The sequence below is a fragment of the Aquarana catesbeiana genome, linkage group LG01 (assembly GCF_042186555.1).
Source record: "Aquarana catesbeiana isolate 2022-GZ linkage group LG01, ASM4218655v1, whole genome shotgun sequence".
Classification (NCBI taxonomy): Eukaryota; Metazoa; Chordata; class Amphibia; order Anura; family Ranidae; genus Aquarana; species Aquarana catesbeiana.
In genome coordinates this window covers 748,938,318-748,953,277 of record NC_133324.1, presented here as the reverse complement: position 1 = coordinate 748,953,277, position 14,960 = coordinate 748,938,318, and the positions used below count along the sequence as shown (strand labels likewise).

General features: G+C 42.4%; 1 protein-coding gene and 1 pseudogene across 1 annotated transcript in view; one reads left to right on the top strand and one right to left on the bottom strand.

Moving 5' to 3' along the window:
* Window positions 1-14,960, top strand: part of PDGFC (platelet derived growth factor C) — a 350,192-nt gene that overhangs the window by 149,791 nt on the left and 185,441 nt on the right. The gene's annotated exons all lie outside the window — the stretch shown is intronic.
* On the bottom strand, window positions 9,521-9,626 carry LOC141124326 (U2 spliceosomal RNA; annotated as a pseudogene).

The following is a 14,960-nucleotide window of genomic DNA, read 5'->3' as shown; positions in this document are numbered from 1 at the left end:
CCTTCTACACAGAAATTGAACTGGCTTTCAGGTTGAGCCAATCTCCTGTTGTATTCTGTTTGTAGCGCTGCAGGCCCAGCTGTGCATCCCCACTACAGTATCTCTGCATCAGCTGTTCCCAGGTTGTATCGCATTTTCTAAATAGTGGAATGCGATGGACCCCACTGTATTTTGTGATCTTATGAACATACAGCAATATGTGTTTCTTGTAAAGATGCATTGTAAATACAATAAGTTATATTTTTATTGTAGTTGGGCTTTCATAGTATGTTTTCCTGTTTAGAAACCAAAGAGATTTTAGTCTTTTACCAATAAAAAAATAAATACGAAGAATGTATGAGAATTTAACAGTTTAAAAAAAAAATGACGAGCTATTTCAGCTTTTGGTGCATGAAGACTTTACGGTATACATTTCAATTTGCAGTTTGTGTGATAGGTCAGCGTGGCACAGAATGTTTGAATCCCTTCAGTCTAACGTGAGAAAAGACTTTCTTTCACAGTCGAGTAAATTCCAGTTATCTTTCACCTTGCGGTTTTGGAGAGGTCAAGTTGTTGTAGGTGAAATGCAAGAGAAAAATTCTTCAGCTTTCAGATAAGTGATTTCTTAAAACTGTCTTGTCAGTTGAACAGATGAGTGAACGTCTGTGCAGTTTTATCATGCTATAAACTGAGATTTGTGTTAAACTGTAACTCTAGTTTGAAGTCAGGTTCTTGGAACATATGCTATATGTGTAATTCATTTTTTTAATGCATACTGTGTATAACTGTATTAGTTGCCATTTATATCTACCTGGTGTTCAGCTTAAAGGGCCATTTTATCTCAACTGATGAAAGTAAACAACTAAAAGCAATCATGGCCTTAGTACATGTCTCAGGTCATGGGTTCTCATAGGGCTGCTGAGAACCATCACATGCTCCAGAGCAGAAAAACTGCCTGAACCCCCCTTTCCCCTCCATAACTAACATGGCAGATAACCAGTGCAGAAAATAAGCAGTGCACATAGTTTAACCACGTCAGCCCCAGAAGATTTTACCCTCTTCCTGACCAGAGCACTTTTTTCGATTCGGCACTGTGTTGCTTTAACTGACAATTGCGCGGTCGTGCGACGTTGCACCCAAACAAAATTGATGTCCTTTTTTTTCCCCACAAATAGAGCTTTCTTTTGGTGGTATTTGATCACCTCTGCAGTTTTTATTTTTTGCGCTATAAACAAAAAAGAGCAACCATTTTGAAAAAAAACGCAATATTTTTGACTTTTTGCTATAATAAATATCCCCCAAAAATATATAAAAAACAATTTTTTTAGGTTTAGCTGGACACTGTGAGGAGGACGCACCACACTAACTTGTAGTTTTAGCTGAACACTGTGAGCAGGATGCACAGCACTAACTTATAGGTTTAGCTGTACACTGTGAGCAGGACGCACCGCACTAACTTGTAGGTTTAGCTGAACACTGTGAGGTGGACGCACCACACTAACTTGTAGGTTTAGCTGAACACTGTGAGCAGGACGCACTGCACTAACTCTAAATAGTCTAGCTGCCTGACTGTGGTAGTAATAGGATCAAAAGAATACCAGCAATTTTCTTCAGGTAGCTGTAAATACTGTAACAAGACAAGCCTGTCAGTAAGAAGATAACAGGAACGGATCTAGCTGAACACTGTGAGCAGGACGCACTGCACTAATTTGTAGCTTTAGATGAACACTGTGCAGAGGTCTCACTACACTAACTTGTAAGTTTAGCTGAACACTTTGAGCAGGACGCACAGCACTAACTTGTAGTTTAAGCTGAACACTGTGAGCAGGATGCACCGCACTAACTTGTAGGTTTAGCTGAACACTGTGAGGTGGACGTACCCCACTAACTTGTAGTTTTAGCTGAACACTGTGAGCAAGATGCACTGCACTAACTGTAAATAGTCTAGCTGCCTGACTGTGGTACTAATAGGATCAAAAGAACACCAGCAATTTTCTTCAGGTAGCTGTAAATACTGTAACAAGACCAGCTTGCCTGTCAGTAAGAAGATAACAGGAACGGATCTAGCTGAACACTGTGAGCGCACTGCACTAACTTGTAGCTTTAGATGAACACTGTGCAGAGGTCTCACTACGCTAACTTGTAGGTTTAGCTGAACACTGTGAGGAGGACGCACAGCACTAACTTCTAGGTTTAGCTGAACACTGTGAGGTGGACGCACCGCACTAACTTGTAGTTTTAGCTGAACACTGTGAGCAGGACGCACCGCACTAACTTGTAGGTTTAGCTGAACACTGTGAGGTGGACGCACCACACTAACTTGTAGGTTTAGCTGAACACTGTGAGCAGGACGCACCGCACTAACTTGTAGGTTTAGCTGAACACTGTGAGGTGGACGCACCACACTAACTTGTAGGTTTAGCTGAACACTGTGAGCATTACGCACCGCACTAACTTCTAGGTTTAGCTGAACACTGTGAGGTGGATGTACCCCACTAACTTGTAGTTTTAGCTGAACACTGTGAGCAGGACGCACTGCACTAACTGTAAATAGTCTAGCTGCCTGACTGTGGTACTAATAGGATCAAAAGAACACCAGCAATTTTCTTCAGGTAGCTGTAAATACTGTAACAAGACAAGCCTGCCTGTCAGTAAGAAGATAACAGGAACGGATCTAGCTGAACACTGTGAGCAGGATGCACTGCAATAACTTGTAGCTTTAGATGAACACTGTGCAGAGGTCTCACTACACTAACTTGTAGGTTTAGCTGAACACTGTGAGGAGGACGCGCAGCACTAACTTGTAGTTTTAGCTGAACACTGTGAGCAGGACGCACTGCACTAACTTCTAGGTTTAGCTGAACACTGTGAGGTGGACGCACCGCACTAACTTGTAGTTTTAGCTGAACACTGTGAGCAGGACGCACCGCACTAACTTGTAGGTTTAGCTGAACACTGTGAGGTGGACGCACCACACTAACTTGTAGGTTTAGCTGAACACTGTGAGCAGGACGCACCCCACTAACTTGTAGTTTTAGCTGAACACTGTGAGCAGGATGCACTGCACTAACAGTACCACAGTCAAGCAGCTAGACTATTTTCAAATAGGATCAAAAGAACACCAGCAATTTTCTTCAGGTAGCTGTAAATACTGTAACAAGACAAGCCTGCCTGTCAGTAAGAAGATAACAGGAACGGATCTAGCTAAACTGAATACAGTGTATATATATATATATATATATATATATATATATATATGCAACACCTGGGATGCATATATATACACAATACACTGTAAGTGCAGCTAACTGACTGACTGTTCTGCCTAATCTATCTAACTCAAATCAAATGACACTGTCTGTCTCTCTCTCTCTCTCTCTATCTATGAACGCCGGAACACACACTACACAGGGCCGCCGTGCAGGCGGCCTTATATAGTGTGGGGCGTGTGCTAAATCCCCTGAGCCATAATTGGCCAAAGCCTCCTTGGCTTTGGCCAATTATGGCTCTCTGTTCAGACGGCGCTGTGATTGGCCAAGCATGCGGGTCATAGTGCATGCTTGGCCAATCATCAGCCAGGAATGCACTGCGATGCCGCAGTGAATTATGGGCCGTGACGCGCCACACGAATTTGGCGCGAACGGCCCATATCGTTCGCAATTCGGCGAATGGGCGAACAGACGATGTTCGACTCGAACATGGGTTCGACTCGAACACGAAGCTCATCCCTAGTGGTGACGTGTATATATAATGTTTGGGGGTTCTAAGTCATTTTCTAGGAAAAAAACCTGACTTTAACTTGTAAACACCTGAAGTCTGAAAAATAGGCCCGGTCCTTAACTAGTTAAAAGGTAATTCCATCCTATAGTTATAGGTGGACACTGGTGAACTGAATAATAAGGTTCTGCCTCTTTCCTCCAGACATGAAGCAGCATCAGGAAGGGTCTCAATTATTCTGCTTCTTTCTTTTCAATATAAAAGAAACAAGAAATCCAACGGGGATAATGAGTCATCCTTGTAATAGCTGTTACAGGTGGGCAGACCTGGGAACTGTGGTGCAGAGACCCCTTGTCTAGAGTCCCTGATAGAACTAAGAACATCAGACACGTGTGCAGTCTCTTTTCTCTTTTCCATTGTTGGAAACTCTACATGAAAGATACAAAAAAGCCATAGATATGTTCTAAAAAGTCTCCTGTAGCCAAAAAAAAGCTCTTTTCATGAGTATCCTTTAACTCTGTCAGTACATTTTAAAGCTACATTTTATTGTTTCATGCTGATTGATCTGTGATGCCTGGGGAGAGGACTAATAGACCTGCCAACCATACTAAAATGTTTCCATATCATTATACTCACGTAGGAAAGGGATTTATTCCAAATACAGGCTGCAACTGTTCTCAGCCTGACATCTATCACAAATGCCCTTTCCCATTCATTTTTCTTCTAACTGCAGATGCCTACCTAGCTAATAGTATTTTATATAATTAAGTGTAAACATCTGACATGAAATATGAACAAAGCATATCTCTCTATAGTGTGTTTCTCAATCCAGAGGGCTACAGTAAGTGTCACACCTGCCTGCTGACTTGTTCCTCTGCTATCAGAATAAATCACTTCTGACAGGTTTTCCTGACACCAAGAGGTAAAAAGGTGACAAGTGAGGGAGCTCCAGCACAAAGCCTGTGATTGACAGCCTCAGTTCTGTTCGTTTGTGTGTGTGTATGTAGGGGGGGCTTCCCTTCCATCTGCTTCCCTTCCCTCCCCTCCATCTCCTTCCCTCCCCTCCAATCAGCTCTCACTAAGCTCTGCAGAGAGCCCCCCAATTTCTGAAAGCTCAGACAAGATGTATACATGCATGACTTTGAATGGCTGTAGAGAAGAGAAAACTGTAAATAAACATGTACAACTTATGTAGGAAGATCTGTTTAATCTCCGTGCATTACCTGCGACTTGTTATTTCACTGGGTATATATGAGGGTTTACAACCACTTTAATGCATAGCTTATTTAATGTGGCATTCTTTACGTGTTGCACAAAATCCCAATTTCACTTTAACCCTGGATGTGAACAGGAACATGTAACAAATATAAAGTAGCTGTTATCCCAATTTGGCTGCAAAATATTAACTACACTTGAAGAAAGGGTTCCTACATAAGCTTTAAAAGCTGTAAAGGCAGAAGGTTTTTTTAGCCTTTATTTTTATCTCTTTATTGGCTGTCTGGGACTCTTCCTCCTGATTGGCTGAGACACAGCAGCGGCACCATTGGCTCCGGTGCCCCCACAGCAAGCTGCTTCCTGTGGGGGCACTCGACAGGAGGGAGAAGCAGAGAAGAGCGACCCGAGAAGAGGAGGATCCTGGCTGCTCTGGGCAAATCCACTGCACAGGGCAAGTAAGTATAACAGGTTTGTTATTTTTAACAAAAAAAAAAACAAGACTTTACAATCACTATAATATAAACATTACTGAACTTTCCTTCATAAAATGCTAATTGGTAGACTGTGACACTCCCCCAATGATTTTAATATATTCAGTCGCTGACCCCCACAAGCAGGAAGGCAAGGAGCTTGTTCTGGGTCAGTGACTCAAAATACTTTAGCCAAAGGGTCAGCTAGGCAACTAGTGTTTTTAGAAGCAGATCATCAGTAGTAGCCTTTGTTTCTCTTTCATAACAAGTTTCCCTTGACAGATTAACAAATATCCATATTATTTCATATGAACATCCGGTGTCACCTTGTAAAGGGGAGGCATTCTACTATATTCATATAGAGAATCCAGCTAAGGGGTATAAGGCTCGGTTCACACTGCTGCGATGGCAAAGTCATGTGACTTTGCCCTGCGACTTCCTTCCAACTTGATCAGACTTAGATGCTATTTAGGTGCCTGTAAAATGATTAAAATCACACCCAAGTCGGACCAAAGTAGTGCAGGAACCGTTTCTAAAGTTGGAGTGACTTGTGTAATATCAGTTAAGACAGCTCTCATAGGGAAACATTGAATTTGACATGTCATGTGACTTGGGGCCTCACAAGTTGGATCCCATGTCGCAGCAGTGTGAACCGAGCCTAATGCAGCACTTCTGCATACTACTTACTGTAGTGTATTCTCCCTAGTAAAAAAAATTACTATAGAAGACTGTCTAAAAAAAGATGGCACTGTCGGAAAATCAGAGGACCAATGGAAAGATTGTGATATGTGTAGATATTAGGCGGTAACACTTATCAGTAATGGGGAAGACTACAACATCGCTCCAGGTAATATAACCAGTAAACTGAAGGCAGGGTGCCGGTCCAGTCCGTGAACTGGAAAACTTGACAAACGTGCAAAAGTGATGACGGCACTCCCAATCTTCAGAAAATTCAATGCTTTATTTGTTAAAATCCACGTATGATATCAAACATCCACGATAAACTAGGACAATAGCAGCATGGTTAACATGTTTCACGAAACAAATCGCTTAATCATAAACCTCCAAGCACATGTGCAGTTAACCCTTAGAGAGGAAGTAAAAACTCAGTTTTTTTTTTTCCCCTTTCTTTCTTCCCTGCAAAGTAAAGGCATAATGTGCTAGTATGCATCGCATACTAGCACATCATGTGACACTAATGTGACACTTACCTGCAAACGAAGCCCGCATCGTCCCCGCTGCAGGCCACATCCATCTTCGCCCATCTTCCTTCCGGGGCCACGGTCTCCAGCTGTGAGACTGGACGGAGCCGCATGACGTCACTCCAGTGCATGCAGCAGACCGCATGACATCATCGGCGCAGTATACAGTAAATATCTCCTAAATGGCGCACATTTAGGAGATATTTACAGTACCTATAGGTAAGCCTTATTATAGGCTTGCCTATAGGTACAAATCATAAAGGAAGGTGTAAAACCTCTTTAAATACTTCAAATGACAGCTAGATTAAATTAAACGAATTAGTGCTTGGAGTGTGCAGACAAAACAAGTGCAACTGACATATAAAAAATGAAAAAATAAGACACGAAGGAAAACTAAGTGAAAGTTAGCTACATGTGATATATAAAAAAACAAAAGAATAAAAAAAAGTATAAAATGTAGCAACATTCAAAATGTAATTCAAATGCATTTGTATTTAAGGGTTAACTGCACATGTGCTTAGAGGGTTATGATTAAGCGATTTGGTTCGTGAAACATGTTAACCATGCTGCTATTGTCCTTGTGTATTGTGGATGTTTGATGTCATACGTGGATTTTAACAAATAAAGCATTGAATTTTCTTAAGAGTGGGAGTGCAGTCATCTCTTTTGCATATTTGTCAAGGTAACACTTATCAGTTACCATTATTATAGTGCATTCCTTCTTTTCATTGTGTATCATATTTATAGGTATAATCATTGTTTGTTTGCTAACACTGTGAATTCTAACCTTGAAATGTGATTGCGCAGCTAAGTATGTCTAGAAACTCTGATTTCAAAGATGGCATATTTGCTTCTTGTCTGTCTCCTTTACCTTTCTGCATCTCTATTCTAACCGTTATCTAATTTTTCATCAGTTCTGTGGCTGGAAACTTATTTATCCAGGTCTGCTGACGGAGATATTCCTGTAGTCTTTTGTTTGAAATGATGGTGGCTGGAATTCTGCCGGCTTTCCTATGTAAACTGTTTGAAGCTTTGTGGTTGAATTTGCGATCTCTTGGGACCAGTTTATGTGTCACTGGCACTGACATCTGGAACACTGTATTTCATTATATTTATTTTTTATTATAGTTAAAAATAGTTTAAGTAAGAGAGTTAACAGCTGACGTGGGCAAATGATTTATAGGAAAAAACCGGCAAAAGAAGTTTGGGGAAATACCACCACAAACGTGGTTTAAACAAGGGCTGAACAGGGCTAGGTGTTTGGTCTTGGCTGGTAAAAGTCCCAATAGACTGTATTAGAGTGGCATTAATACAAAGGCAGCACGTTTTACATTCTGCTACTTTTATAAGGGAAATCATGTCCACCTACAAAGTTTTTCAAATACAGCTCCCCAGGTGCAGACTTTGATCTCTTGCTTTTTTGTCCTTATAACATTGTCGGCAAGTGTGTATGAGATTAGGGACTGTAGCAGGTGAATTTTTTACTGGATCTTAAATTTAAGGTTTCAAGTAGTAACCTTTAACCCCATCACAACCACTACCCTTTCATATGTGTTACAGAAAAATCAACCCTGCAGTCCCATTATTATATTTGTTGCATAATAGAGCATGACTAAAAACTTAGAAAGTTTTTTTATAAAAAGTTAAATTTTTTAGTCTAGTAATTGTGAATTACTGTAATTGTGAATTAATAAGAAATAGTTAATATTATGATTCTGTAGTCTCCTTTTCATTCAGAAGGTAAAGCTTTAAGCACATTTTCACATGTTTTTCATGTTCTTCTTGACTTTTGCTGCCAAACACTTGCTTACAGAGCTCAGCAGCTTAAAGGGGTTGTAAACCGTCATGCTTTTTCACCTTAATGCATCCTATGCATTAAGGTGAAAAAACTTCTCTCACTGAGCAGCCCCCCAGCCCCCTGTTTTACTCACCTGAGCCCGTTCGCTCCCTCGCTGGAGATGCGCTTTACCTCTCTGGCCAGGGTTCTTGGCTCCCGATTGGATAGATTAATGCGCCAGCTGGGTACTTACACTTGGTCCATCTGGTCGAAACCAGACAGACCCCATTCTTTGGAGGGTCTGTGGAAACAGACCCATCCAAGTACTAGGTGGGGCTCCCCCGATGGGAGACCCCATGAGAGGGCGAACTAAGCCAGAAGGCCATGTCCACCCCCTCCCAAGATTTTCGGGGTAGGCCCGAGGACCTACACCCTACCAGTCACACGTGCAAAATTGTGTACAAACATAAAAATACAAAAAGTGACAAACATAAGGGCTTTATTAAAAAAAAGTGGGGAGAAGGAAGTGGAGAGGAAAGTGAAAAGGGGTCATTGTGTGATACAATGACCAGGCCCATGGGCCAGGAATCAAAAATTCCTCCGGTCCCAGCCAAAAGGCCTGGCCCAGGAGGCAGGTAGGAAAAAAGTATGATATGATGCAGTGACCGTGGTGCCATAAATCAAAGTGACCCTCCACTCACAGCGATATTACGGCACCCCTGGACTGCCACTCCAGGCGCACATACACCATGGGCTTCTTTTCGGGCCTGACCCTCAGCTGGACCAGTGCAGCCCTCTGTCTCTGCCAGATAGAGAGCCCTTCCAGGTTTTCTCAGGGAGAGCCACTGACAGCAATTCAGCCTCCACTGGTACTAACCCTTCCAGGCCCCCATCATTCCAGCGGATTTGCATACCACCATCCCTAACCCCCATTCAGGGTGATGACAGCTCCTCCACTGAACACTGACAGGGACAGCGACCATACCAGTCCTAGCCAGAAGGCCTGGATAACCCAGCCCTTTGGCCAGACCCAGTGCAGCACCCATCCTCACCAGGAGCACCCTTTTGGCCTGCTCAGACTGGACCATTCATTGGCCTCCACGACCTAGGAGCGCCGACGTGGCCCCTGCTGAAACAGACCGACCAGGTACAATCACGTCAGAGGATTTGCATAGCCCTCCCCATTGGGAGCAGCACAGCACCTCCTCCGGCAACTGATAAGAACAGATACTACACTTGATCTTAGCCAAAAGGCCAAGAAGCGATCCAATGACGCGGGCACCGGGGGGGCGGGGCCGTGTCTATGACACAGAATGCCCGCATGCACGGTACCCTCCAGGGAGAGTGCGTCTCCTAGGGGGTTTACGGATGTGGGAAGGAGGGGAAGGAGTCACAAGCACCATTGGGGGACCCCGGAAGACGATGATTGGGGCCACTCTGTGCAAAACGAACTGCACAGTGGAAGTAAGTATGATATGTTTGTTATTGTAAAACAAAAAAAGGAGGGTTTACAACCCCTTTAAGCTGAAATCTACACACAAATCAAAGAGTCAAACTAGTGACTCATTCCCCTCACATTCCTCCCTCTGAGTAGCCCTGTATTATTTAATTTAGAAATAGTGCTTCTGAAAGGAGCTAAGCTCTGCTCTCTTTTGAAAACGACAGCACTTTGAAAGTTCTTTGACAATTTTTCATTTTGTGCTGGCTGTCATGTAGGACCTATCATTTATTTGTTTTTTGAAAAATAAGAGACAGAATAACAAGGCTTTGTCCCCCCCCCCCCCCCCCAAAAAAAAAATATATATATTAATCATTGTTGGATGATACAAGTTAAACCCATATAATATGTTTGACACAACATTTGAACTATATACTATTATGTATACAAATATTTGCATGGATTTGTTTGCATACATTATGACCACCCACCTGATATTCAGTAGGTCCCATTTTGCCACCAAAACAACCCTGACCTGTCAAATCATGAACACTTTGACTACCAAGTCATAATAGCAGATCCTTTAAATTGCTTGCAAAGCCTAAACATTTTTATTTTCCTTTATGCATTCTCTGCATTAATGTAAATGTTACAGTATGTGTATTACTCCTTCACCCCCCTTATACTTACCTGAGCCAATATCTATCTAGTGCTGTGTCCATCTATAGTGTCTCTCTCCTCTTCTTCCCACTCTCACAGGTTTTGTTGACAGCAGGAGGAGCCATTGACTCCCGATGCTGCCAGTCAATTCCTGTGATGAGGAAGCAGGGAACAGGGCCTGAGCCTAGCTGTCTGTGTCTTTAGACACAGGCAGCGCAACTTGGGATCGAGCCCGCAGGTGTGATTCATCCAACCAAGTCACCTTCCATTGCTCCTTGGTCCAGTTCTGATGCCCACATGCCCATTACAGGCACTTTTGGCTGTGGACACAGGTCAGCATGGGCTCCCTGACCTATCTGTGGCTACACAGCCCCAAACACAACAAACTGCTATGCTCATTTTTTCTGCTTTTAAAGTGGAGTTCCACCCAGAAGTTGAACTTCCGCTTATTTGTCTCCTCCCCATTCAGGTGCCACATTTGGCACCTTTCAGGGTGGGGGGGGCGGAGACCTGTTTTTAAGAGGTACCCTGTCCCACCTTCCATCGGACCTCACCGCAGTGAGGTATGTCAGAAGTCTGGCCACCTCCTCCTTTATCCGCCGCCAGACCAATTGGAATGTGCTTCGCGCTTGTGCAGTAGGGACTTGGGCGTGAAGCTCAAAGGCTGCACTGCCGGGTTCCCTTACTGGCAATGGCGGCAGCTGCACCTAAAAGCAAATTCAAAAATCGGCTGCGTTATGGCTGATCGGTGTATATAGATGCCTCAAGTGGAAGTTCACCCTAGAATTACATTTAAAATCCATAAAACATTATATATATATATATATATATATATATATATATATATATATATATATATATATATATATATATATATATATATATATATAATATACGTGCATTATACCATGTTTAACTTTAGTTGTCCAACAATTAAAAATTTGAAAAAGCCAGCCATTTACCAGTAGCACCAGTCTGCACACTGGTTGTCCAACAATCACCACTGGAAACTGCAAGCAATATACTCATGAAACTCATGGTGTTGATCTCCCTCCCTGTTTCCACACCACCCCTGCTATTCACATCTGGACATTATCTGGGGAGACATAGACATCATGGAAATGCTGACTGACACCATGAGTTTGATGGTGTCACCTGTATATTGTCAGCTGTTTCTATTGCTGATTGTTGGACAACCAGAATGCAGACAAATGCCAAACATGGTGCTATGCATTTAACAGAGTTTGAGTGTTGTATGGATATATAATGTTGATAGAGTAATTCTAGGGTAAACTTTCACTTTAAAAGATTAAGATAGTTCTAACAAAGAAGACCACACTCTTGAGATGAGTAGTTCATGAACTAAAGGCACAGTAGCACAAAGAATGAATAGAAAGGGAACACATCTCAGCTAGATCCCATACATAGAATACAGGTCTAATGCAATCACATCACACTGTGCTGTGAGATGTGCATTGTGCAATAGTGTGGCAAATTTAGCTTATAGTAGGATTGCTACTTGAATCTGTTAACTAATTTAAAAACTCATAATAGAAGAGTGTATTACCTTATTTTCTAGTTTGACTAGTTCACAGGATATTCTGTCTCATATAAATGTATATATGTAGAGAACAAAGAGCAGACAAAATTTCAACTATGGGATAATTAAGAGTTCCATTCCAACTGCAAAAGTCATTGCTAGCAGGCTCTTGACCCCAACACATCCCCCTGAGTAGTCACATTAAGGCAGCTTAAAAAACTATTGACATCCTAAAAAGCAGTAGCATCATGTTGGAAAGAATTCTCCAAACCAAACCATTTTATTCAACATTTTTTCAACAAGCCATAAAAATGTGAATTCCTAATAGCTTGTGTTGCATATGGTTTGGCAATGATCTATGCTGCTAAAATTTATACATTGTTGCTTTTAAAGATTAACAGTGCAGCAATATATACAACAATGACAAGACTGTTATAAAATATGTTGTAGTTATAAGCGGAAAAATAATCCCGCCGTAATTACTGTGTTTTACATAACGCGGAGTTTGCAGTTGCAGAAAAATCACTGGTAAGCATTGTGCTTTCCTTCGCCTGTGTGGGCATTACAAAATAATAATGCAAGAGCGTAACAAACATGTAATTAAAGTATATAATTAAAGAATATAAACAAAAATATTTTATAGTCATCTAAAAACTGCTATGGTTTAACATTAAAGAGGAAGTAAACCCTGATGGGTTTTACTTCCTCGTTTGTTTACTGCAAACCCTGCAAAGTAAAAGCATAATGGGCTAGTTAACGCATCGCCGATGACGTCGGCACAAGTTTATATAGTAAATATCTTCTAAATCGTGCAGGTTTAGAAGATATTTCCAGTACCTACAGGTAAGCCTTATTATAGGTTTACCTGTAGGGAAAAGTGGTCTGTAATGCCCTGTACACACGAGCGGAATGTCCGACAGAAAAAGTCAGACGGAAGCTTTTCATTGTCTATTCCAATCGTATGTAGGCCTCATCGGACTTATTCTCTCGAAAATTCTGACGGACCTAGAAATGGAACATGTTCTAAATATTTCTGATGGAACCAATTCCTATCGGGAAAACCGATCTTCTGTATGCTGTTTCAACAGACCAAAAACGACGCATGCTGTGAAGCAAGTACGAGACGGAAGCTATTGGCTACTGGCTATTGAACTTCCTTTTTCTAGTCCCGTCGTAAGTGCTGTACGTCACCGCGTTCTGGACGGTCGGACTTTGGGTTGACCGTGTGTAGGCAAGACCGCTTGAATGGAATTGCGTCGGAGAAACCTTCTGTGTTTATTCCAACGGCCAAACCGGTCGTGTGTATGCGGCATAAGGGTTTACAACCACTTTAAGTGGTACATAATATAGATCCTAGTTGATACATCCAGTTAGCATAGATTTACAGATGTGCCAAACATATGCAATGCCAGACTGTGGACGAACAATCAGATCTGACATAAACTTGCCAGCCCATATTTATGTGTTTGAATCAAAACTCCAGAAAAGCTGCTAAATACCCAACAGAAATACATATACAGTATCTCACATTTTTGTAAATATTTTATTATATGTTTTCATGTCATGACAACATTGAAGAAATGACAATTTGCTACAATTTAAAGTAGTGTACAGCTCGCATAACAGTGTAAATTTGCTGTCCCCTCAAAATACCTCAACACACAGCCATTAATGTCTAAACTGCTGGCAACAAAAGTAAGTAAACCCCTAAGTGAAACTGTCTAAATTGGGCCCAAAGTGTCAATATTTTGTGTGGCCACCATTATTTTTCAGCACTGCCTTAACCCTTTTGGGCATGGAGTTCACCAGAGCTTCACAGGTTGCCACTGGAGTCCTCTTTCACTCCTCCATGAGGACATCATGGAGCTGGTGGATGTTAGAGACCTTGCGCTCCTCCACCTTCCATTTGAGGATGCCCCACAGATGCTCAATAGGGTTTAGGTCTGGGGACAGGCTTGGCCAGGCCATCACCTTTACCCCCAGCTTTTTTAACAAGGCAGTGGTCGTCTTGGAGATGTTGGAATACTGCCCTGCGGCCCAGTCTCCAAAGAGAGGGGATCATGCTCTGCTTCAGTATGTCACAGTACATGTTGGGATTCATGGTTCCCTTAATGAACTGTAGCTCCCCAGTGCCGGCAGCACTCATGCAGCCCCAAACACTCTCACCACCATGCTTGACAGGCAAGACACACTTGTCTTTTTACTCACATGCCACACACGCGTGACACTATCTGAACCAAATAAGTTTATCTTGGTCTCATACAGGACATGGTTCCAGTAATCCATGTCCTTAGTCTGCTTGTCTTCAGCAAACTGTTTGCAGGCTTTCTTGTGCATCATCTTTAGAAGAGGCTTGTTTCTGGGACGACAGCCATGCCGACCAATTGTATTCAGTGTGCGGCGTATGATCTGAGCACTGACAGGATGACAGGCTGACCCCCCCCCCACCCCTTCAACCTTCAACCACCCCTTCAACCTCTGCAGCAGTGCTGGCAGCACTTATACATCTATTTTCCAAAGACAACCTCTGGATATGACGCTGAGCATGTGCACTCAACTTGTTTGGTCAACCATGGCAAGGCCTGTTCTGAGTTGAACCTGTCCTGTTAAACCGCTGTATGGTCTTGGCCACAGTGCTGCAGCTCAGTTTCAGGGTCTTGGTAATCATCTTATAGCCTAGGCCATCTTTATGTGGAGCAACAATTCTTTTTTTCAGATCCTCAGAGAGTTCTTTACCATGAGGTGCATGTTGAACTTCCAGTGACCAGTATGAGAGAGTGAGAGTGATAACCCCAGATTAAACACACCTGCTCCCCATTCACACCTGAGACCTTGTAACACTAACCAGTCACATGACACCGGGGAGGAAAAATGGCTAATTGGGCCCAATTTGGACATTTTCGTTAAATCCACTTACTGTTGACTGACTCACTACCTTTGCTCGAAGCTTGTTCCAAGCATC